Raw genomic sequence first — 22,900 nt, 5'->3', positions numbered from 1 at the left:
ATGTAGCACGCCATTTCCACATATCAACAGCTATCCTATTTACATATTACTGAGTAAATAATCACTAAACACTTAGCTACTTGAAACAACCATAATTTTCTACTTCCCACAATTTTATAAGAAAGTAAGACTCTGATGGATACGTCTACTGCTCAATGTCGTGTTGGTTGTGGTCACTTAGCTATTTAGTGACTGCTGCATCTAGCTGGGAGCAAAGTTGATTCTGGAAGATCTCAGATAGTTTTAGTCACATACCCACTACTTTAGTAGGGGTAGATAGAATGTCTGCTATCAGACTGGGCCTGCCTGCATATTTTCTCTCATTATTCAGTAGTCTGATCTGAACGTCTTTGCACAGCAGCTAGATCCCAAAAAATTAAAGCAGAGGCTATTAGTCCTCTGGAGACATAAGTGTGGATTTGGTGGTACATCTTCTTCACTACATTCTATTGGCAAAAGACAGCCACAAGGCTAGCTCAGACTCTAGAGGAAGATACCACATCCATGTATCGATGGGACTGTGGTATGTATGGACATGTCAAGACTGAAGAAATTCTTCGAAGTTATGCTTAAACATAATCTATCACTTCCTAGGATAATTCTGGACCTATAGTGAGTGATTAATAAATGTCAGTGGTCTTTCATTGACACCCATCAGATGATGTATATGTTACTCCTTAATAATGAATGTATTTATTCAATAATAATTTGAAAAATGAAATGAATTTTACTCTCACTACAGTAATCTGGTTTTCAGTTTTAAATTTCTCCTTTTGTAAAAAATATTTTTTAAGTTTATTTATTTATTTATTTTTTGAGAGAGAGAGAGAGAGAGAGAGAGCGAGCAGGGGAAGGGCAGAGAGAGAGGGAGAGAGAGAATCCTAAGGAGGCTCCACACTTTCAGCAAAGAGCATGACACAGGGCTTCATCTCATGAACTGAGAAATCACGCCCTGAGCTGAAATCAAGAGTTGGACGCTTAACCAACTGAGCCACCAGGTGCCCCTTAAATTTCTCCTTTTTAAATAAAGAAGGAATATTTTCAGTGACAAATGATTTTGAGAGATCACGTAGTATCGTGACTACAATAGATTTGGCAACTCCAAGGTCATCGGTGCCCTTGTCTTTTTATATGTCCTGAAGACTTTTCCACTACATTGAGGATTACAAGAGGATGAGAGAGAGTAGAATCTGTGAATAAGAACTATTCAAACTTTACTGCTTAAAATATTATAGGATGTGGGGAAGAGAGAGATTGTCGTGAAGAGATGTGTTTCCACTACCTCAGCCTTATCTACTTCTATGTAAGGAATTTAAATTTAACAATTTAAAACTTATGTGAACTTCCCACGCTCTCTTTCTTCAATCTTTGATTGCATTGCTTGTTCCAGCCCATGAAAGTATGTGCTGTGTAGGTGAGATGCAGTCATCTAAGCAATGATGTAGGTGTGCTGAAGTCATCGTCTATATTTTCTATAGATACAAAGTGGAATATTAGATTAATATCATGTGGCCTGATTTTTACCCCCCCCCCCCGTTTTTTATACACAGATTTTTTTTTTTTTTTTTTTTTTTTTTTTTTTTTGCTTCTGAACAGTTCCCTTGGAGTATAGGACAAACAATTTCTAGCTAAGTGCATTCAGGAGTGTTGACATCTTATTTGTTCGGTGTCAGGCTTCAGAGAAGGAGTTTAAAAGGCCCTGGAAGCCCTGATGATTAGGAGACTCAGGTGACACATCGGCTGTGACATAAGCCGCCGTATGTGGTGTCACTGGCCAAGGCCACTGGGTTCTGGCAGAGCAGCCTCTACCACCGGCTGAGGAAAAGACATACTTTCATCTTCATGAGTGTGACAGACATGTCAGAGAGTCTTTTCAAAGCTCTGCGTTGGCCACGCTGAGAAAGAGCATTGAAATATGTTTGCAGCAATGAGGCGGAGAGCCCTCTGTCCCCCAAAATCTCTGCAGGGAGCAGCAAGAGAGCCTTGTGTTTTTGTCATTTCCCCATGTGCATCGCTCAGTCTACACAACGGTGTTCACAGAGTGAAGAGGAAAGAGAAGGGGCTGAAAGGGATCTGAGGGTAGGGGCCAGGGTAGTGACTCGTGCCAACTCCAGTCTTCAGTGAGTCCCACTCCCGCACAAAGATCAGAAGAAACTGAGAAAGATGGCAATAGACAGTGCAGTGCAGGTGATCGAAGAGCAAAGGCTGAACCCCATTCCCATAGAGCTGAGGGGAGCCAGAGAATGAGGCCGGAGGTACAGATCATCAGAGAGGAAGAAAAGTTTTACAAACTGGCCTCTGGGTTTCTACAAGTGACACGCTAAAGCCCAAAGGGAAGGCTCGATGAAGGGAGTGGTGAGAAACTTCTGGAATACAATGTGCAGTGACTGAGGAAAAAAAAAAAGAGAAAATTTTGGGAATGCTGAAAAATAAAATTGTGTGAAGGCTCTTAAACACTTCATTCAGGAGAAAAATCCATTAAGTTCTTTCTTCACATCAGACACTGTACTAAGTATAAAAAAAAGAAAGGCTCTAAATTTTGAGATAATCATTTTTCATATTGTAAAAATAGGCATACAAACAAATAATTAGGATTCAATGCCCAGAATACTAAAATACATAAAATTATAAACTATCTCCACCTTCCATCCACAGCATTGTCTCATTTTTTTTTTTCTTTTTACCAGATGAGACTCTATTTGCAAAGGTAAAAATGTCAGTAAGAAAATGAAATTTGGCCAGTATTTGTGAATTTTTATCTTCTAGTATGGGGAGATTTCAAACTTCCCTTTGTTTTTAATGTGCGGAAGAGTTGTTGGTAGTTCTGTCTTGTCCATGGAGTCTTTAATCTGGGACTGATTTTTTTTTTTTAATTGCCTATTTATGCTATACATTTCTACTCTTATAAATAACTCACTTCCACCAGGCCAATGTTTTTTTAGTTTGCATATAAATTTAATTCTGCTGTCCATGCTCTTGAATCTTCCTGAAGCTTTCCTCTCCATTCTTAGATCCAGTCTAATTTTAAAACATTTACAGTTAAAGGCACGAAGGAAAGAACATGGCAAGTTATATAATTATAATAATATTAGCATTTTTATTTACTATGTAATTTGCTGACAAATTCACATGAATCATCACGTCTAATATTTTCAGTAATTTGTAAGTTCAATACTACTTTTTTGTTTGTTGTTTGTATAAGGCATTATAAATTAGATGAAAGAAAGCAACTTGACCAATGTTAAAGGTTCAATAAAGGGCACATTAAATTTGGGGACCTATACACTATGTCATAAAATCTTACCTATTTTGCCAAGCTTAAAATTTTGTCACATAAAATCAAAAATATAGGAAAGGATTTTTTATACATTACAGAACAGTATTTGGGATTTATGAAAGATACTACGTGATGCTTGGAACAGCACAATTCAGGTCAGTGAAGAGAAGTAGTTTTGCCTTCTAAACCAACGTGTTTATTGAAGACAATAAGAACTATTAAAATAAAAATATATTAGGGGCACCTGGGTGGCTCAGTCGGTTGAGTGTCCGACTTTGGCTCAGGTCACGATCTCACTGCTTGTGAGTTCGAGTCCCATGTCAGGCTCTGTGCTGACAGTTCAGAGCCTGGAGCCTGCTTCAGATTCTGTCTCTGTGTCTCTCCCCCTCCCCTGCTCTCTCTCTCTCTCTCTCTCTCTCCGTCTGTCTCTCTCTCTGAAATATAAAATAAAACATAAAAGAATTATATTATATTTCGGCTTCCAGGAATATGGGGCAGACATATGTGTTCCAATTTCTCCCCCTGAATAATCTTTAGTTTTATTCCAATTAAAAGCCCTGGACGTTATATTAAAAAAAGAAAACAGAAAACAGAAAAAGAAAAGTAGAGATAAGAAAGACCAGCTAGAAACCCAAAAAGGACCCCAAAACAACGTGGTGGTGGTGAGTTCCTGGGTTTTCCTTTTGCCTCATATCACACACTTGGAGTTTAAAAAATTACCCACCTGGGAACACCAACGGACACAGATAATGCCCAACAAAAGCTTGCTCTCTCTAGCCAAAGGGCTAGGAAAGAATCTTTAGACCACCAATGCTCAACTTAGCCATACAGCACCAAAAGATCTGGCTCCACTCCTATGTCAGCAAGGCCTGAATGTATAGCCCATACTTGTACCTCTGTCAGGCTGTCAGCAGGCTCCCTCCTCCCCCACCAGGCTGGAGTCAGGGACAGCTAGGTGGGGAGCCTGCACTTTTATCCCTGCTGAGCAGTAACAGATCCCCACACTATACAATGCCAATGGAGTCCATATGGCAAACCTGGACTTGCACCTCGGCAAGCATCAACAAATCGGGCCTACCCCCAAGCGCTGTGTCAGTGTGGACCACATGTGGAGACAGTCTCCCACTCTGCTCAGCAGAGATGGAGAGCCATTCCCCTGCCCCGCCACCACCCCCGTGAGTGTCAGGAAGCTGTCTGGGGGAATCTAGACTTCTGTTTCCACCAGGCAATAATTCAGTGGGACCCCTACCTTTTGCCCTGCTAGGGCCATGTCAGAAAAAGCCAGTGACAGAGATGGCCTCAACATTTCCCTCGGCATGACCCAACTTGTGACAGGTTTCTTCCTGCCTCTAGGTCTCTGACCATCCTTTCCTTAGAGCATTTACTTGAGAAAAGTTGTAATTGCAAAATCTTCTTCTGCCCCTTTGAGATGTAATATTTTTAGAAGCTTCTTGCCAGTTTTTGTTTGTTTGTTTGTTTTGTTTGTTTATTCTCAATAATCTGGGCCAGTCATTCTCAACTTTGGGAGCCATCCCTTTGAAATCTACTCATCAAGGAAGACAGAGCTCCTATCCCCCAGTCTCTGTGGGTGGATAGAAATTTCACTTAGGTGGGTAGATGGGTACCTCACTCCAAATTGTACAGCAGTCTCCTATTAGAAAGATTCCAGGAAGTTTGCTTCACTTTTGTGTAAAGCTGAATAGTGAACACAAACTGCCTAAGATCCACCTCCAACCCAGCTCTTAAAGACTCCCTAGTCCTTCCTTTACTGCAGTTGAGTTTAGACTGTATTTTAGTCTGTCTCTTCTATTGCCTGTTTAACTTGGTGCAATTTTTGCTTTAACGCTGGCTCAAACAGGCTGTCTCATAACATACTACAGAAATGTTTAGGTTTTAAACAAAAATCACACGTTATACCGAGAGCCAGATGGATCTGAAGCGAATGGTAAAGAAGATAATCAATAAGTGCTAGCAACAAGATAATAGAAATATTAGAAGTTTCTGATAAATATTTTAAAGTAAGCATGATAAACAAAAATAGCGCTTCAATGGACAATTAGGACTGTGCTTGAAGCCAAAGGAAAAAAAAAAAAGGAAAGATTTAGCAAAGAAGTTGAAGTTATCAGCCAAGATCAATCAAAAGGAAATTTTAGAACTGAAAACAACAATAATCAAAATACAAATTCAGTGGATTGTCTCATCATCAGAATGGAGGTGTGGTATTTTTATATATTTAGAAACTTTGTGCTGTCTGTCTTTATTTTATTTGACCAAATGGTTGAAAGAGAAATACTATAATCGGCCTATGAAAGTAATTAGAGAATTTGTTAAAATAAAAATAAATTGTTCTGGTAGTCGGCCTCACCTGTATGAATTTGCTCCATTTAATTGGATTGATGAAGGTTTCTAATTTGGTAAAACTACCATTTTAGGTTTGTATAATTGCCATAATGTATTGGCAGGTTCTGTGTTAAGTATTTTATGTTTATCATTTTAATATTTCACAAAATATGGGGCACAAAAAATTGTTGTTACAGAAGATAATTAGATAGTCTATGGTCTTAACGTTAAATAACATTGTGTTACAGAGAGACAAAGATACTCCTCTTTGTTTTATCTCTGGCCTCCCTACTGCTCAGAAAGGACATATCTGTTGAATATCACAATTTCTTTACAATCTCTCTGTCTTTTTACAAATATAAAGCTTCAGGCTCAGAATCTTCGGCTGGCACAATATTTAGATACCTAGGTAGGAGTTTGTAGCATTGCTTTGTTTTCACAGTGTTTGCTTTATGGTTATCTGTTATTTATGAAAAACATCCTTGTTTTCCATTATAGTGGTGATATAAAATTTCCTTTTAAAAATACATTTAATGTTTTTTTGATTTTTCAATTTAAATGAAAATAATAATAAGAACACATACGAGATGAAAACAGCAAATGATAATGGCATTATGCTAATGCAGAATATTAATTATTACACATTAGTTCATTGGGTCTTCCATTAATTATGAGATTAATATCCCAGTTTCACAAGTGCAGGGACTGAAGCTAAGTGATTTATTCCAGGTTCCACAGATAGTTACAGTTAGATCTTACATAGTATACATTCAGCTCCTGGGTGAGTGCCCCTCCTTTAAAACAAATTAAGAAGTCACTCTTCTTCTCTATAGGAATTCTAGTCCAGGTTATGTGGTTCACTGTCTCCAGCGCTGATAAAATACTTGTGGAAATCTTAAGTTGTTTCCTCTAGCAAGAATATGCAATTTTTAGTAGTAAACACAACTGAGATTATTTAAAAAATGGAAATAAGTCATTATAATCTCTTTAAAGGATACCTCAGATGAACTTATTTTATTGATTTTTTTCAGTATATGATGTTTATTGTCAAATTGGTTTCCATACAACACACAGTGCTCATCCCAAAAGGTGCCCTCCTCAATACCCATCACCCACCCTCCCCTCCTTCCCACCCCCCATCAACCCTCAGTTTGTTCTCAGTTTTTAAGAGTCTCTTATGCTTTGGCTGTCTTCCACTGTAACCTCTTTTTTTCCTTCCCCTCCCCCATGAGTTTCTGTTAAGTTTCTCAGGATCCACATAAGAGTGAAACCATATGGTATCTGTCTTTCTCTGTATGGCTTATTTCACTTAGCATCACACTCTCCAGTTCCATCCACGTTGCTACAAAGGGCCATACTTCGTTCTTTCTCATTGCCACGTAGTACTCCATTGTGTATATAAACCACAATTTCTTAATCCATTCATCAGTTGATGGACATTTAGGCTCTTTCCATAATTTGGCTATTGTTGAGAGTGCTGCTATAAACATTGGGGTACAAGTGCCCCTATGCATCAGTACTCCTGTATCCCCTGGGTAAATTCCTAGCAGTGCTATTGCTGGGTCATAGGGTAGGTCTATTTTTAATTTTCTGAGGAACCTCCACACTGCTTTCCAGAGTGGCTGCACCAATTTGCATTCCCACCAACAGTGCAAGAGGGTTCCCGTTTCTCCACATCCTCTCCAGCATCTATAGTCTCCTGATTTGTTCATTTTGGACACTCTGACTGGAGTGAGGTGATATCTGAGTGTGGTTTTGATTTGTATTTCCCTGATGAGGAGCAACATTGAGCATCTTTTCCTGTGCCTGTTGGCCATCCGGATGTCTTCTTTAGAGAAGTGTCTATTCATGTTTTCTGCCCATTTCTTCACTGGGTTATTTGTTTTTTGGGTGTGGAGTTTGGTGAACTCTTTATAGATTTTGGACACTAGCCCTTTGTCCGATGTCATTTGCAAATATCTTTTCCCATTCCTTTGGTTACCTTTTAGTTTTGTTGGTTGTTTCCCTTGCTGTGCAGAAGTTTTTTTTTATTTTTATAAGGTCCCAGTAGTTCATTTTTGCTTTTAATTCCCTTGCCTTTGGGGATGTGTCAAGTAAGAAATTGCTACGGCTGAGGTCAGAGAGGTCTTTTCCTGCTTTCTCCTCTAGGGTTTTGATGGTTTCCTGTCTCACATTCAGGTCCTTTATCCATTTTGAGTTTATTTTTATGAATGGTGTGAGAAAGTGGTCTAGTTTCAACCTTCTGCATGTTGCTGTCCAGTTCTCCCAGCACCATTTGTTAAAGAGACTGTCTTTTTTCCATTGGATATTCTTTCCTGCTTTGTCAAAGATTAGTTGGTCATACATTTGTGGGTCTAGTTCTGGGGTTTCTATTTTATTCCATTGGTCGATGTGTCTATTTTTGTGCCAATACCATGCTGTCTTGATGATTACAGCTTTGTAGTAGAGGCTAAAGTCTAGGATTGTGATGCCTCCTGCTTTGGTCTTCTTCTTCAAAATTACTTTGGCTATTTGGGGCCTTTTGTGGTTCCATATGAATTTTAGGATTGCTTGTTCTAGTTTCGAGAAGAATGCTGGTGCAATTTTGATTGGGATTGCATTGAATGTGTAGATAGCTTTGAATAGTATTGACATTTTGACAATATTTATTCTTCCAATCCATGAGCACAGAATGTTTTTCCATTTCTTTATATCTTCTTTAATTTCCTTCATAAGCTTTCTATAGTTTTCAGCATACAGACCTTTTACAACTTTGGTTAGATTTATTCCTAGGTATTTATGCTTCTTGGTGCAATTGTGAATGGGATCAGTTTCTTTATTTGTCTTTCTGTTGCTTCATTGTTAGTGTATAAGAATGCAATTGATTTCTGTACATTGATTTTGTATCCTGCAACTTTGCGGAATTCATGTATCAGTTGTAGCAGACTTTTGGTGGAGTCTATCGGATTTTCCATGTATAATATCATGTCATCTGCAAAAAGCGAAAGCTTGACTTCATCTTTGCCAATTTTGATGCCTTTGATTTCCTTTTGTTGTGTGATTGCTGATGCTAGAACTTCCAACACTATGTTAAACAACAGCGGTGAGAGTGGACATCCCTGTCGTGTTCCTGATCTCAGGGAAAAAGCTCTCAATTTTCCCCCATTGACTATGATGTTAGCTGTGGGCTTTTCATAAATGGCTTTTATGATGTTTAAGTATGTTCCTTCTATCCTGACTTGCTCGAGGGTTTTTATTAAGAAAGGTTGCTGAATTTTGTCAAAGGCCTTTTCTGCGTCAATTGACAGGATCATATGGTTCTTATCTTTTCTTTTATTAATGTGATGTATCACATAGATTGATTTGCGAATGTTGAACCAGCCCTGCATCCCAGGAATGAATCCCACTTGATCATGGTGAATAATTCTTTTTATATGCTGTTGAATTCGATTTGCTAATATCTTATTGAGAATTTTTGCATCCATATTCATCAGGGATATTGGCCTGTAGTTCTCTTTTTTTACTGGGTCTCTGTCTGGTTTAGGAATCAAAGTAATACTGGCTTCATAGAATGAGTCTGCAAGTTTTCCTTCCCTTTCTATTTCTTGGAATAGCTTGAGAAGGATAGGTATTATCTCTGCTTTAAACGTCTGGTAGAACTCCCCTGGGAAGCCATCTGGTCCTGGACTCTTATTTGTTGGGAGATTTTTGATAACGGATTCAATTTCTTCACTGGTTATGGGTCTGTTCAAGCTTTCTATTTCCTCCTGATTGAGTTTTGGAAGGGTGTGGGTGTTTAAGAATTTGTCCATTTCTTCCAGGTTGTCCAATTTGTTGACATATAATTTTTCATAGTATTCCCTGATAACTGCTTGTATTTCTGAGGGATTGGTTGTAATAATTCCATTTCATTCATGATTTTATCTATTTCGGTCATCTCCCTTTTCTTTTTGAGAAGCCTGGCTAGAGGTTTATCAATTTTGTTTATTTTTTTCAAAAAACCAACTCTTGGTTTCGTTGATCTGCCCTACAGTTTTTTTTAGATTCTATATTGTTTATTTCTGCTCTGATCTTTATTATTTCTCTTCTTCTGCTGGATTTAGGCTGTCTTTGCTGTTCTGCTTCTATTTCCTTTAGGTGTGCTGTTAGATTTTGTATTTGGGATTTTTCTTGTTTCTTGAGATAGGCCTGGGTTGCAATGTATTTTCCTCTCAGGACTGCCTTCGCTGCATCCCAAAGCATTTGGATGGTTGTATTTTCATTTTCATTTGTTTCTGTATATTTTTTAATTTCTTCTCTAATTGCCTGGTTGACCCACTCATTCGATAGTAGGGTGTTCTTTAACCTCCATGCTTTTGGAGGTTTTCCAGACTTTCTCCTGTGGTTGATTTCAAGCTTCATAGCATTGTGGTCTGAAAGTATGCATGGTATGATTTCAATTCTTGGAAACTTATGAAGGGCTGTTTTGTGATCCAGTTTGTGATCTATCTTGGAGAATGTTCCATGTGCACTCGAGAAGAAAGTATATTCTGTTGCTATGGGATGCAGAGTTCTAAATATATCTGTCAAGTCCATCTGATCCAATGTATCATTCAGGGCCCTTGTTTCTTTATTGACCGTGTGTCTAGATGATCTATCCATTTCTGTAAGTGGAGTGTTAAAGTCCCCTGCAATTACCACATTCTTATCAATAAGGTTGCTTATGTTTGTGAGTAATTGTTTTATATATTTGGGGGCTCCTGTATTCGGCACATAGACATTTATAATTGTTAGCTCTTCCTAATGGATAGACCCTGTGATTATTTTATAATGTCCTTCTTCATCTCTTGTTACAGCCTTTAATTTAAAGTCTAGTTTGTCTGACATAAGTATGGCTACTCCAGCTTTCTTTTGACTCCCAGTGGCATGATAAATAGTTCTCCATCTCCTCACTCTCAATCTGAAGGTGTCCTCAGGTCTAAAATGAGTCTCTTGTAGACAGCAAATAGATGGGTCTTGTTTCTTTATCCATTCTGATACCCTATGTCTTTTGGTTGGCGCATTTAGTCCATTTACATTCAGTGTTATTATAGAAAGATATGGGTTTAGAGTCATTGTGATGTCCGTAGGTTTCATGCTTGTAGCGATGTCTCTGGTACTTTGTCTCACAGGATCCCCCTTAGGATCTCTTGTAGGGCTGGTTAGTGGTGAGGAATTCCTTCAGTTTTTGTTTGGGAAGACCTTTATCTCTCCTTCTATTCTACATGACAGACTTGCTGGATAAAGGATTCTCGGCTGCATATTTTTCCTGTTCATCACATTGATGATTTCCTGCCATTCCTTTCTGGCCTGCCAAGTTTCAGTAGAGAGATTGGTCACGAGTCTTATAGGTCTCCCTTTATGTGTTAGAGCACGTTTATCTCTAGCTGCCTTCAGAATTTTCTCTTTATCCTTGTATTTTGCCAGTTTCACTATGATATGTCGTGCAGAAGATCGATTCATGTTACATCTAAAGGGAGTTCTCTGTGCCTCTTGGATTTCAATGCCTTTTCCTTCCCCATATCAAGAAGTTCTCAACTATGATTTCTTCAAGTACCCCTTCAGCACCTTTCCCTCTCTCTTCCTCCTCTGGGATACCAATTATGCATATATTATTTCTCTTTAGTGCATCACTTAGTTCTCTAATTTTCCCCTCATACTCCTGGATTTTTTTATCTCTCTTTTTCTCAGCTTCTTCTTTTTCCATAATTTTATCTTCTAGTTCACCTATTCTCTCCTCTGCCTCTTCAATGTGAGCCGTAGTTGTCTCCATTTTATTTTGCAGCTCATTGATAGCATTCTTTAGCTTCTCCTGGCTGTTCCTTAGTCCCTTGATCTCTGTAGCAAGAGAATCTCTGCTGTCCTTTATACTGTTTTCAAGCCCAGCAATTAATTTTGTGACTATTATTCTAAATTCACTTTCTGTTATATTGTTTAAATCATTTTTGATCAGTTCGTTAGCTGTTGTTATTTCCTGGATGTTTTTCTGAGGGGAATTTTTCTGTTTTGTCATTTTGGATAGTCCCTGGAGTGGTGTGGGATTATGGGGCACTTCCCCTGTGCTGTCTTGAATAACTTGTGGGCAGGGCCGCAGTCAGACCTGATGTCTGCCCCCAGCCCACCGCTGGGGCCACAGTCAGACTGGTGTATGCCTTCTCTTCCCCTCTCCTAGGGGCGGGATTCACTGTGGTGTGGCGTGGCCCGTCTGGGCTACTTGCACACTGCCAGGCTTGTGGTGCTGGGAATCTTGCATATTAGCTGAGGTGGATTGGCAGGGTGCACAGGGGCAGGAAGGGTAGGCTCAGCTCGCTTTTCCTTCGTAGATCCCCTTCGGGAGGGGCCCTGCGGCACCGGGAGGGAGTCAGACCCGCCGGAGGAATGGATATGCAGAAGCACAGCGTTGGGTGTTTGCATGCTGCAAGCAGTTTCCCTGGCAGGAACTGGTTCCCTTTGGGATTTTGTCTGGGGGATGGGCGAGGGAGATGGCGCTGGTGAGCACCTTTGTTCCCCGCCAAGCTGAGGTCTGTCGTCTGGGGCTCAACAACTCTCCCTCCCGTTGTCCTCCAGTCCTCCCGTTCTCTGAGCAGAGCTGTTAGCTTATAACCTTCCAGATGTCAAGTCCCGCTTGCTGTTGGAACACACTCCGTCTGGCCCCTCCACTTTTGCAAGCCAGACTCAGGGGCTGTGCTTGGCCAGTGGGCCGCCCCTTCGCCCAGCTCCCTCCTGCCAGTGCATGGAGCACACACTGCCTCTCCGCCCTTCCTACCCTGTTCCGTGGGCCTCTCGTCTGCGCTTGGCTCTGGAGACTCTGTTCTGCTAGTCTTCTGGTGGTTTTCTGGGTTATTTAGGCAGGTGTAGGTGGAATCTAAGTGATCAGCAGGACGCACGGTGAGCCCAGCATCCTCCTACACCGCCATCTTCCCAGGATTCCTATTTTATTGATTATTACAACATGGATCATTTGTTGAAAAGCATGGCAGGCAAATAAGACAAGGGAGTCTTATGTTTCTCCTTTGGATGTCATCTATTTGTAAAGAACCTAACTCAAAAAAAAAAAAAAAAGGAAAAAGAAAATGAAGAACTATTAAATTAAAAGAGAAGCTGTAGGGGCGCCTGGGTGGCGCAGTCGGTTAAGCGTCCGACTTCAGCCAGGTCACGATCTCGCGGTACGTGAGTTCGAGCCCCGCGTCAGGCTCTGGGCTGATGGCTCAGAGCCTGGAGCCTGTTTCTGATTCTGTGTCTCCCTCTCTCTCTGTCCCTCCCCCGTTCATGCTCTGTCTCTCTCTGTCCCAAAAATAAATAAACGTTGAAAAAAAAAAAATTAAAAAAAAAAAAAAAAGAAGCTGTAAATTAAAACTTTGCATTTAATAAGTGTCTCAATGAAATGTACAAGATTGAAAAGCTCGGGCTGGATGGGTGGATGGGTTAGGAGAGAAAGCAAAAGAGTGTATTTGCATAAGTTTTACTCTAGAATTGAATTAAATGTTACAACTTCTCAAGATTCAGTGCAAAAATCACATATGTAGCTATGATCAGGGAATTGAAATAGATAGCTTTTATTATTCAAAGAAGTAGACTATGATATTAATCAAAAGAAACCAAAGAGAATCCATTTCACTTATTTGATGAGCATATTTGGACAGATTTTAATGTACACAATGGAGACAACTATAGAAAAAAAATCTCAGTTCCTTCTTTCCTGACTCTATTGATGCATAAATCATTTTTGGTTGAGATATTCATTTAAGATATTAAAGCCTTTACATTTTTTTATAAAGTTGTAGAATTCTATGTAAAAGGATGTTTCTAATGGACTGACTTTTATCAAACTTCCAAATCCTATTTTCTGAAACTAGTCTTTTGGACCCTTTTTTAGAAAGTCATATAGACAAAATAAAAATGCAAAAAAAAAAAGGTATCTGTAATACATATTTCATCAACATTTTTTTAGATTTCTTGCTTTAAAATGACAAAAAACTGGAGTGCCTGGGTGGCTCAGTCGGTTAAACGTCTGACTTCAGTTCAGGTCACATTATCACAGTTTGTGGGTACAAGCCCTGTGTCGGGCTATGTGCTGACAGCTCAGAGCCTGGAGCCTGCTTCAGGTTCTGTGTTTCCCTCTCTCTTCCCCTACCCCTATCAAAAATAAGTAAATATTAAAAAAAAATTTTAAATGACAAAAAGCTCTGCCCAGATGATGAAAATAACTAGCCTATTGCCCCAAAAGGACAGAGAAAGAAAGACAGTTAGTCATTAGATTTCAGTAACTAGAGTAAAGATTTCCCGAATTTTTACTCTTTTGAACTCTGGTGATGGACTTAGGATGCATACTATATTATTAACTTCTGAACATATAGACTAAAACAGGCATGGGTTACAGCTTTGGGTAAATTTATTTATATATTTTTTAATGTTTATTTTTGAGAGAGGGAGAGAGATTGTGAGCAGGGGAGGGGCAGAGAGAGGGAGAGACACAGAATCTGAAACAGGCTCCAGGCTCTGAGCTGTCAGCACAGAGCCCCACACGGGGCTCGAACTCAGGAACAGCGAGATCATGACCTGAACTGAAGTTGGCTGCTTAACCGACTGAGCCACCCAGACACCCAGCTTTGGGTAAGTTTAGTAAATTAGTAAAACCCATCTGAAGTCATTGGCCAGTATAGTGGATCCACTTTACTTAGAAGTCCGTATTAATAATTGCTTTGGACATAATGTCAAATCCCATCTATATAATGTGAGACTCATAAATATGAGACTCCATGGCCTTAAAATCAAATTAATGTTGACTACTGACACTCTATAAATCTTTAGACAATTCTAGAACAACTATAAGCTCAAGGTGTTTATATTGTTTTTAATTATTACAAAATGATTTATTTTGTAACGATTAATTGTACTGTCAAGATAAAAAGCAGTTCTGCTAAAATGAAAAATTGCAACTGATTGGTAAAAACATCAGAAGAAATTCTAGAAGATACCTCAGTCCATAGATGTGCTCATAGCCACACAAAGAAGATTGGGATGCACTGCTGACACCTTGCGTTCAAGTTGCCGCAATCAGATTCATTATTTTCCCCCCTTTCTGCCCCCTTCCTTGGTTAATTTCTTTGCTATCTTTTTAGTCACCAATGTATAAACTTTGAACTCCTTCCTCCTCTTCACTAAGTTCTGGTCATTAAGTTCTATGGTTTTACCTCTGAAATGCCTCTTGACTCAGTCTTCTCCGTTCCCTGTTTATTTCCTTGATTCAGAGCTTTACTGAGCTATCGCATTATGCTACCAACTGGTCTTCCAATCTCTCTAGCCTCCCAAGGTACTTTAGGAACCTTTGATTTTTTTGTACTTTTCAAGATCAAAATCTAACTTTTTGATGGTACCATTAAGGTCCTTCCTTGCCTCAGTATTGTTATTACTAATGGGTAAAACTAAGGCTTTAGGGTCATACAGACCTGGATACAGATTTCATCATTATCACTTTCTGTGTGTTTTGCTCAAACAGGTTTCTTAACTTTCCTAAGAATAGTTTCCATATCAATAAGTTAGTAATGATAAGAGCAATAATAATTTACAACACCTAGAATTTTTGTGAGGGTTAAATTTGTTATAGTCTACTACAAGTGCTCAATGTGTGATAAGCATTCAACATGTTAGTTTTCATTTTTGTCTCTCATCATTTTAGCCACCGTGCCGATTACTTGCTATGCTGTTTTCAGATTCCATCTATCTGCTTGGGCTTCTCTATCTGATGAACTCCTACTTGCTCTTCAAAGCTCTATTTAAATGCTACTTCTTCCGTGAAGATTTCATTGGCTGAACTGAATTAATCACTCTCTCTTCTGAGAGTCACATTTGCGTGAGTTTAATGTGTTTAGCTGACTAGTAGAGATGTGTAAACAATTGAAGTCTATTATGCTCCCACAGCAAACTTTGTGATAAAGATATGATGCCTCTGATTTTCAGAAATAATTTCAGTATAAGCAACTACATGGAGAAGGCATGTGTGTGTTTTAAGAGACCACACCCCCAAATGTTTCCACTACCTTAATTATGGTGAATCCTTCTGAGAAGCGCTGATCTGCTCTGTGGTGTAACCTATGTACAGGATTAAATGTTTGATGATGTCAGACAACATTTCAGAACAAAGTAAGGATAGAATTAGAATGGGGATTTTAGACACATAAGAAAAATGTTCTTATTAATAGCCAAATTTAGGGCAAATCAGCCAAATTTCACCCCAATATGAATAAATTGGAAGACTTACACATTACATTAAAATCATTGGTATACGTAGTCAGTTTGAATCATTAGGCCAGAAACACAAATAAGCTGTCTTAGCCACATCTTTATTTACTTATTTTTTTCACTCACATCTTTAATTCAAAATTCTTCCTATCACCATTCAACAATGATAAACAATTTTAAGTTTTGCATCTGTCCTGATAAGGCACATATGTCTTGGGACACCAAAAGAGTCATTTTTCCCATGAAGTAGTATGGAGAATCTCTGATTTGATCTGTAATTGATTAGAGGGACTCAGATTATGATTCAACAAGGCAGACAGTGAGAGATGAACTGCATGAAATCTAGCCCTAGGCACAGATTTATACCACAGAAGGCTACGATTTTACCTTTTAAATATTTCCAGGGAATCTTACCTAGAGTTAAATAAAATAACTGAATTACCATAAAAACATGCACTATTTTCCAGCTTCTTTATAAAATCCTCCAAAAAGTATTGGAAGCTATGAAATAAAGCATCATTTGAAGCAGAGTTGTCTTGGTTACAGATGAAAAAAGAAATGCTCAGAAACATATGTCATAAATGGTAAAACTGTTCATCAGCAAACAATTTATTGTCTGCATTAAAAGATATTATACATTGATAAGGGATAAGTTGCAATATGGAATAACCTTGCAGTAATAACATCATCGTTTAACACATTTATGTGTTATATGACCTGAGTTGAAGTCAGATGTTTAACCAACTGAACCACTGAGGCACCTGTGTAGTTACCACTTTGTTTTCAAAAACATTGTGATTACATATGTATGAATCTTAAAGTATTTTTTAACTTGTTTTAGATCTTTATACAAATGACATCAAACTATAGTCTGTAAACTGGGACTTTTTTCCTCAAAAGTATCTTTATAAGATTTTTGTTATTGTTTTGGGTTGTAGTTCACTTTTCATGATAATATTCCATGAAATAATTTGCCATAATTTACCATTACATTTTGCTTACAGTTTTTAAGTTTGTTATTTCAAGTATTTGCTTTAATAAACTGTCCTTCTAAGAACTGTCCAGTGCATGTTCCTTGGTGCTCATATGCCAGAATTTCTCTAAAATAAATGTATAAGACATCGGTGGCTTATAGGATATATTACCACCTGATTTAACAAGAGATTGTCAAATTATTTTCCAAACTGTCCTTGCTTACCTATCATCCACATTGCAAAAGAGTTCCCTTTGATTTACAATGTGAAGTATTTTTTTTTTTATTCTTTCATTTCCTTCATGGTGCATTGTGATGAAAATCTTCATATAATTGGATTTATCAATCTTTTTTTTTTTGTGATTAGCTTTTATTCTCTATTGTTAAAGAAATGAATTTGTTACCACACTTCCGGGGTGCCTGGGGTGGCTCAGTCCGTTAAGTGGCTGCCTTCAGCTCAGGTCATGATCTCGCAGATTGTGAGTTTGAATGCCACCTGTGCTAACAGCTCAGAGCCTTGAGCCTGCTTCAGATCCTGTCTCCCTTGATCTCTTCCCCTCCCCTACTCACAATCTGTCTCTGTCTCTCTCCCTCTCTCTCAAAAATAAACAAAACATTAAAAAAAGTTCAAAAATAATTTCTTTTTGTCTTTAACTTTTAATAGATTTTCTGTGATGACCCAAGGTGTGGTTTTCTTTGCTTATATTTTGCTGGGCATTCAGAATTGTTATAAATCCCTAGCATGGCATTTCATCAGTGTTGAAAAGTCTGTCATTTTTTTCTTTAAATGTTGTTCAGCCTCTTCTCTTTTTCTTTAGTTTCTCTCTCAAAATGAATAGACTTAAAAAAAATTATCTGAATTGCCATAAATACCCATTCACATGTCTTAGAACAATTATCTTCAATAGTCTTGTATACATATGCATTATCCCTTATTATTAACAATTTGCAATAGGGTGATACGTTTGTTAAAGTTGATGAGCCAACTTTGATACATTGTTATTAACTAAAGTCCGTAGTTTGCATTAAGGTTCACTCATTGTGTTGTACGTTCTATAGATTGTGACAAATGTTTAATGACATCTATCTACCATTATAGTATCGTGCAGGATAAATTCACTGCCCTATAAGCCCCTATGCTCCACCTAGTGATTCTTCCCTCTTTGTTCCTGAACTCTGGGCAACCACTGATCTTTTTTACTGTATCTATAGTTTTGCCTTTTCTAGAATGTCGTATAGTTAGAATCCTACAATATGTAACCTTTGCAGATTGGCTTCATTCACTTAGCAACATGCATTAGGGTTACAACCATGACTTTCATTCCACCATCTCATTTTTTTTTAATTGCTGAATAATATTCCACTGTAAGGATATACCACAGTTTGTTTATCCATTTGCCTACTGATAGACATCTTGGTTGCTTCCATGTTTTGGCAGCTATGAATAAAGCTGTTAAAAACATTAGAATGTCAGTTTTTGTGTACATAGGTTTTCAACTAATTTAAGTAAATGCCAAGTAAGCATGATTGCTGGATAAAAACATTAGAATGTCAGTTTTTGTGTACATAGGTTTTCAACTAATTTAGGTAAATGCCAAGTAAGCATGATTGCTGGATCATATGGTAAGAGTTTGTTCAGTTTGTTAAAAAAAAATGCCAAGCTGTCATCCAAAATGGCTGAACTGTTTTGCATTCCCATGAACAGTGAATGAGAGTTCTTGTTTCACAATCTTACCAACATTTGGTGTTTTCAGTGTTTTGGATTCTGGCCATTCTAACAGGTGTGTAGTGGTATATTGTTGTTTTAATTTGCAATTCCCTAATGATATATGATGTTGAGCTTTTTTCATACGTGTATGCCATCTGTATGACTTCTTTGATGAGGTATCTATTCAGAACTTTGGTGAATTTTTAATTTTTTAGTTAGATTGCTTGTTTACTTCTTGTTGGGATTTAAGACTTCTTTGCATGTTTTTGGTGCCAATCCTTTATCAGATTTGTGGTTTGCTAATACTTTCTCTCAGTCTGTGGCTCATGTTTTAATTCTCTTAAAGTATGATTTTTTAATCACATAAATGGATTTTATCATTGTTATCATTTTATATCAATCACTATTTATGTCTGTGTTTACCTTTTTAGTAACCATTCATTCTTTCCCTTTGGACTGTCCTGTGATTATTTTTTTATTTACCTTTTCTCTTGAAATGAATTCTTTAGACTCCATTGTCAAAAAGTCAGTTTGTGGTAATCTGTCTAAATTTTGCTTATCTGAAAATGATTTTTTTTGCCCGACTTCTCCTTTTTAAATGTATTGATTTGAAGCCATTACCAACATGAATGAGCTATTCTGAATTTCTTTGTCCAAGATCCTAGATACAACTGTTTTTAAAGATTCATGTTACCTCATTTTTCTGTCTCCTAAATCTCATGTGCGTTCTTCTCACTGGTTAAATATAATCTAGAACTGTCTGGGGAAGGTAATTCTTTAAAACATAGTCTTTGTGGGGCGCCTGGGTGGCTCAGTCGGTTGAGCGGCCGACTTCGGCTCAGGTCATGATCTTGCGATCCGTGAGTTCGAGCCCCGCGTCGGGCTCTGTGCTGACAGCTCAGAGCCTGGAGCCTGTTTCAGATTCTGTGTCTCCCTCTCTCTGACCCTCCCCCATTCATGCTCTGTCTCTCTCTGTCTCAAAAATAAATAAACGTTAAAAAAAAAAATTAAAAAAAAAAACAAAAAACAAAAAAAAAAAAAACATAGTCTTTGTTGTTCCTGTGCCATGCCAAAGAAACTTAGACTAAGCAAAAGATAGGGTATCATGTAAACTCACACATGTAAGGATAAGCCTCACTGAGAGGTGACATTTGAGCAAAGCTTTGAGTGATATAAAGAAAAAGAATTAAGCTGTCTGGTGAAAGAGCATTCCAGGCATTGTGCAAGGACCCTGAGATGAGAGCATTCTTAGTATGTTCTAACAGAAGCCAAGAAGTCATGATGGTTGGAACAGAGTAGGCAAGGGTGAGAGTAGCATCAGACATGTTCAAAGAGATCATGGGAACCACATCTTCTAGAGTCTTGTATGCTTTATTTTGTTTCTTACTCTTAGTAAGATGGGAACCCAATGGGAGATTTTGAGCAAAGGAGAGACCTCACTGAAATAATAAAGTTGATTTTCCTTAATTTGTAAACAGAAATTCATCTTCACATAGGCTGTAAGAATAAGATGTCAGAAAACAATTCTAACAGTCAAAGCATGAGTTAAAGGCTTTGATAAACAAAAAGATAAATATTTAACATGTTGAAGTCTATTTGGATTATATTTCCACTCAGTAAACAACATATAGGCTCACGTGTGGTCTATATGTGTACCATGCTGACTTGCTGTAATAAATGATAAGAACGATGAGAAAGATGATGATGCTAATAATATACCAAGTGTCACTACTATCACATACTAGTTACTTATTTCCTGCTATATATATATTAATATCTATATCTATACCCATATCTATATCATCTATATCTATATCTAATCTATATCTACATCTATATCCATTTATCCTCTATCCATGCCTTTATAATGAGTGCAATTGGCTTATAATAATAAATCAGTAACCAGCCTGCCATGGTAAATAATAATCTCATATATCACAAACACGCACATATTTAATTTAAGAGCATAAATGTGACATATACACTTTCAAATATGATGTAATAAAGTAACATATCCTATAGGTGGTGGACTTAGAATAAGACAGTCTGCATCCTGCTTCCTGAGTTACTTGTGATTACAATAAATTTCCTTCATTTACCTACTTCAACATGCTCCACATATTACTTTTCCCCTTGAGATTATGACTCTACATTATATAGGCCAAATAAGATTCTTTTAAGAAACACTGGAAATCTCATCAGCATATTTACATACTCATCACAGAGGATTTGCTACATTGCCTAAAGTTTTAAAAATAATGCATACTACTTAGCTAATACAGTCTGAAAGCTTTGTATTTCTATATAGTCAGTTTCATTTTAATAGCATTCCATTTATGGAATGGAATTAAATAAGTACAAATTGTCTAAAAGTTCAAGAATAAAATACTATTTAAGGGAAATAGAATTTTAGTAACAATTTCAGCTATATTGAGCCAACATTAATCTGATTGCTAAAAAATTATTCTTAGAATTTTTTTGTAATTAGATAAAACTTTCTAATTCCAACACTCTCAGAAGAAGAAATTGCTCCTATGTAATTTTGAGAAGTATTGTAACTATTTTATAGTTTTCTGTAATTAAAAAAAAAATGAGAAGGGTATCTAGAGAAGATATGTTTCTTTACATCTAAATATTTGATGGCACATATTTATTAAGTAATAATATCTACCACATTGTCTATCCTCTATTGAATCACTCATGATTGATATCAATAACTTGTTTAGTATAGGCCATAATTTCTGTTTTTTTGGTAGTGATAAACGATAGACTGATAAGAGAAAGGCTATTTACAAGTTTTGGTATCTCATTACAGTTAGTTGATAACACCTTGTTATGGTATTAAGGCAGTTACTAAACATCAATAGGAGCTGGGCCCCTTAGAACCTTTTTTTTAAGTTTATTTATTTATTCTGAGAGAGAGAGAGAGAGCACCCGAACAGGGGAAGTTGCTCCCCTAGGAGCAGCTGAAGCTTCCTCTGTGTCTCTGTTCCTCTGGTCATTAACTACCAATAGAGAGAAAAAAAAAGACTAGAAGAAATGAAATAACTGTATTATTAACAACAAATAAAATCTACCTCGATATTAATTAAATTAAAATGCTACCTAAAACATTACTTGATAGGCTGAATTTTAGTTCTTACGTTTATTGATGATTGTGTGGATATGTATACATGGCACTAAGAAAATTTTGCATTGATTCATTATGACTCTTATAGGTGAGTATCAGAATGAAACATTTAAACATGTTTAGCATTGAACCGGGCCTTATAGAATGTAGATTATGAATAAATATATGCTGAATGAAGAAATTTAAAAATATAAAAGTTTGACTTTAAATACTAAGACTTTTGAACAAACTTTTATAAGCATTTACAGCACCCAATGTAATAAACAAGATTGATGTGGCTTTCATATATGTATTGAAATTTCACAATTTTTACAATTCTGTGAGTGGGATTTATGAATCCTGTATTTATAATAAAAGAAACTGAGACTTGTAGAATTAAGGAGATTTTAGTTAAGGGTATTTAATATCTATTCTTTGAAAATCAGTTTTTTTGGGGGCACCTGGGTGGCTCAATCGGTAGAGCATCCAACTTCGGCTTAGGTCATGATCTTGCAGTTCATGAGTTTGAGACCCACGTCAGGCTCTGTGCTGACAACTCAGAGCCTGGAGCCTGCTTCATATTCTTAGTGTGTGTGTGTGTCTCTCTCTGCCCCTTCCCCACTCACTCTCTGTCTCTCTCTGTCTTTCAAAAATAAATACATGTTAATAAAATTTAAAAAAAAAGAAAGTAAGTTTGTTTAGAAACCAGTATGAAAGCCAAACTAGGGAAGTAACTTATATAGGGACGTATCTTCTTATAGTCAAGCTGTAAAATGGACTTTAAGGATATCTGGGTATTTTTGAAATATAGGTTCAACTTGTTAAATTTCTGAACATACCGAATTACCAAAAATTCATTTATCTATTGTCTATGATACCATTTTTGTTTCTAAAACTCAGAGTAGAAAAATATCATGCATCGTGAACATTTCTTATAAATCTAGACATTTCCTCATGGCTTTCAAGTCAATCACAGACCTGGCCTAACCTTCTAAGTCACTGAACTTGAGAGATTATGACCCAAGGAAGCCTCGCTCTGTGAAGACATCAAAAAAAAAGAAACTTTTGAAGAAAATTGGAATTTAGTTACTTGATCTTCATGAGATTGAGATCTAATCCTTTCCTTTGCCAGAGTCAATGGGCAGTTGTCTAAACTCCAACTTATTTTTGGAGTGATATATAGCAGAGATGTGAAACCCCATGAAAAGATGTTTTAAAAGACACAGAACTGAAACTTCATATCCAAAAAGAAGA

General features: G+C 37.3%; 1 pseudogene; it reads right to left on the bottom strand.

The window, feature by feature from the left end:
- Positions 1-2,034: 2,034 nt before the first annotated feature.
- The window catches only part of LOC109245152 (60S ribosomal protein L28-like), a 53,832-nt pseudogene continuing 32,966 nt past the window's right edge, over positions 2,035-22,900 (bottom strand).

Source organism: Panthera pardus, unplaced genomic scaffold (assembly GCF_024362965.1).
Source record: "Panthera pardus isolate Hobbes unplaced genomic scaffold, ASM2436296v1 HiC_scaffold_12, whole genome shotgun sequence".
NCBI lineage: Eukaryota > Metazoa > Chordata > Mammalia > Carnivora > Felidae > Panthera > Panthera pardus.
This window is presented reverse-complemented; position numbering and strand designations above follow the sequence as displayed.